This window comes from Bison bison, unplaced genomic scaffold, assembly GCF_000754665.1.
Source record: "Bison bison bison isolate TAMUID 2011002044 unplaced genomic scaffold, Bison_UMD1.0 scf7180017850697, whole genome shotgun sequence".
Classification (NCBI taxonomy): Eukaryota; Metazoa; Chordata; class Mammalia; order Artiodactyla; family Bovidae; genus Bison; species Bison bison.
Window position 1 is genome coordinate 19914 of NW_011481270.1, and position 3825 is coordinate 23738.

The window sequence follows — 3825 nt, forward strand, 5'->3', positions numbered from 1 at the left end:
TGCATTGGGAGCAGAGTTTTAACTTCTGGACCACGGGGAAGTCCCCTCCTTGGGAGCTTTTGCTTTAAGTTCCACCCACCTGGATTTCCTGAGGCTGATCTTGATGGCTGGAGACACTTAAGGGGCAAGGGGTGCCAATGGACATACCCTGCCAGCTCTGGGGGCATAGAGAACATACTTCCATGGCTAAATCCCTGAAGACAAGCTTCAGTTAAAGGCTGCCATTGTCACGGAGATGCCTTTAAAGGGAATGATCAAAAAGCGACTACAGTCCTGTGCCTGAAGGTCAAGTCTGTGAACCTCAACTCACATTCATGGTAGTAAAGGAACAGATTAAGATAAAGAGAAAAAACACCCAGGATTCCAAATATAGTCTGAGAGGAGCACACCATTCTTATTGCCAACTCCCTGGAGGCCATTCTGCCTGGTGTTTGATGGTCATAACTGCATGGGGTTATGCAGTTTATAAAATAAGAGATCCAGTGTACAGAGAGGTCAAGGGATCTGTCTAAATTCACATGCTGATTACAGGCTTAGTAGTGGTATGAACCTGGTAGGCTGAGTCCAAGACAGTGTCCTAACCACTGTGATGACCAACCAAACACATCAGCTGTTTTTTAATAACCCACTCTGAAATTTAGTTGTTTTATTTTATATCATATGGTTTATTCTATCAGTTCAGTCTAGTCACTCAGTTGTGTCTGACTATTTGCAACCCCATGGACGGTAGCACACCAGGCTTCCCTGTCCATCACCAACTCCCGGAGTGTGCTCAAACTCATGTCCATTGAGTCTGTGATGTCATCCAACCATCTCATATTCTGTCATCCCCTTCTCCTCCTGCCTTCAATCTTTCCCAGCTCGGGGTCTTTTGCAATGGCTCAGTTCTTCTCAAGTGGCCAAAGTATTAGAGTTTATTCCTTACCTTTTATATATTATAATTTTGGTTATAAAAAGTTTCCATATCTGCATAAGTATTTATTCTGTAGGTAAATAACATCACAAGAAGACTCCCTGGATTGGAAATGGCAACCCACTCCAGTATTCTTGCCTGGGAAATCCTAAGAACAGAGGAATCTGGTGAGCTATGGTCCACGGGGTCACAAACTGAGCCACTAACATGTATACACACACATACACACAAACACACACAAACTTATAGGAAAGTACTTCCTGTCCATACTGGATATAATGAATGCAAGATTTTCTCAGTATAAGTTTTGCAACATAAAGGTGCATTCCTATCATGCCAGGTACAAATTCACTATGGTATCTTAAACTATGAACCATGAAATACTACTATATGATAAATGAGTATAGGCTAGAAATGAAAGAATTATTTTTGTCTAAATCCTTAGGTCTTTTTAAAATCAAGGTTAAGTGAGACTACAATATAATAAGATTTATGAAGAATATTAACATACTAGATACATGTAAAGTACAATCTGGAGAATATTGACTCTTGTGTGTTGCAAAAGTGAAACCATAAAGAAATGAATGTGTGCTTGGAGTTGGCATTAGAATATTATGAGATTAGACAACATATGAGAAGATACATTTGGTCCTGACAACTATATTCCAAACCTCACCATTATAAAGCTGCCTTTTCCTGAAATGCTGCTTCTCTATCTTGAAGAGGGATAGCAATCTTGCCATTGTCATCAGACCTCAAATGTTTCAGAAAAGACACAACTGCTATGTCCAGTAAGCATGTTATAGCCTAGAGTTAGATATATATGAAAAAAATCATTTCTGTTCTTCAAACAAATTCATATTCATGCCTTCTGTAGAGGATTAGAAAATCATTACTTTTCTATCATAGTCTTTATTGAAAGCATAAAGGCATTATGATAACACTTCTAATACAAATTTAAAATTAGTCTAGAATTTCTGAAAGGTAACATTACAGCAGATTGATCTTAAAAATACAACCCTTAAACTCCTTGAAGATGATCTTATGGCATTTCCTGGGCATCCAATGGCTAAGACTCAGCGCTCCCAATGCAGGGAGCCTGGGTTTGATTCCTGGTCAGGAAAATAGATCTCACGTGTTGCAACTAAGAGTTCACATGCTGCAACTAAGATAAATACTTTTTAAAAATGATTCCTCATCATTACCACTAGGATTGTTCCTGTGTGTCCTCTATGGTAAGAGTTTCAGAAAATAATTTTAGAAGCTGTCAAGTTTGGTGTTGCCTGATGCCAGCAAAGATTGAAGGCAGGAGGAGAAGCGGGCGACAAAGGGAGAGATGGGCGGATGATATCACCGACTCGATGGATATGAGTCTGAGCAAACTCTGGGAGATAGTGAAGGACAGGGAAGCCTGGCGGGCTGCAGTCCATGGGGTTGCAAAGAGTCCGACCCAACTGAGCAACTGAGCAAAAACAAAGATCTTGATCTTGCTTTACCTAAACTCTCTGCTAAGGAATTATTCTGCTTTCCTGACCTGCTTTGCCACCGGATCTATTCCCACTCTACCCCTGGCCCCCCAGCAAGATCCCTTTCCCAAACATGAACACTTACTCCGACCTCCTTCCTTACAGACTCTGCCTCTTAGACTGAAATACAAATTACTCGACCCCTTCTCACTCCTTCTCATGAGAAGGATGCTGGGCTCAGGGTGAAGGTCATGCAGCCAGGACGTGAGTGGGAGAGAGGCAGTCAGACCCTGAGATAAAGGTTTAGGAGCTGTGATCTCATCCTCCTTCAGAACTGCAATTATCATTTCACTTGAAGTGGCAATGACAGGGCCAGCTTGAGGAGCTAATGATCTTTCTGAAAAACTTTTTTTGAGTTGGTAATTACCAAAACCAATTGTGAGTCTCCTGTGAGTATCTCCAAAGAGACCACTGATGTGTTTGAGAGAAGCTCATAATTTTTCATGATGAAGGTTATTTTGAAATGATTAGGATTTTTACACAACTCTGAAATCTGTTGCCTTCATAAACCGGTTGTTTGATCTTAGGGATTCCCCCACCAACACAACCAATGCACTTAACAAAGTCAACTGTGAGTCACCAGGCTTTGTTCTGGAAACAAACAAAAAACACCCAATTAAACTTGAGAATGACATAAGAATTTGTGTATGTGTATGTTCATTTATTTATTTACTTGGCTGTGCTGGGTGTTAATTGTGGCAGGCAAACTTTTAATTTTAGCATGTGCCAGTATAGAAAGCCCAGAGAAAAATCCATGCACATATGGACACCTTATCTTTGACAAAGGAGGCAGGAATATACAATGGATTAAAGACAATCTCTTTAACAAGTGGTGCTGGGAAAACTGCTCAACCACTTGTAAAAGAATCAAACTAGAACACTTTCTAACACCAAACACAAAAATAAACTCAAAATGGGTTAAAGATCTAAATGTAAGACCAGAAACTATAAAACTCCTAGAGGAGAACATAGGCAAAACACTCTCCAACATACATCACAGCAGGATCCTCTATGACCCACCTCCCAGAATATTGGAAATAAAAGCAAAAATAAACAAATGGGACCTAATTAAACTTAAAAGCTTCTGCACAACAAAGGAAACGATAAACAAGGTGAAAAGACAGTCTTCAGAATGGGAGAAAATAATAGCAAATGAAGCAACTGACAAACAACTAATCTACAAAAATATACAAGCAACTCCTACAGCTCAATTCCAGAAAAATAAATGACCCAATACAAAAAAAGGGCCAAAGAACTAAACAGACATTTCTCCAAAGAAGACATACAGATGGCTAACAAACACATAGAAAAGATGACTCAACATCACCATTATCAGAGAATGCAAATCAAAACCACTATGAGGTACCATTTCACGCCAGTCAGAAT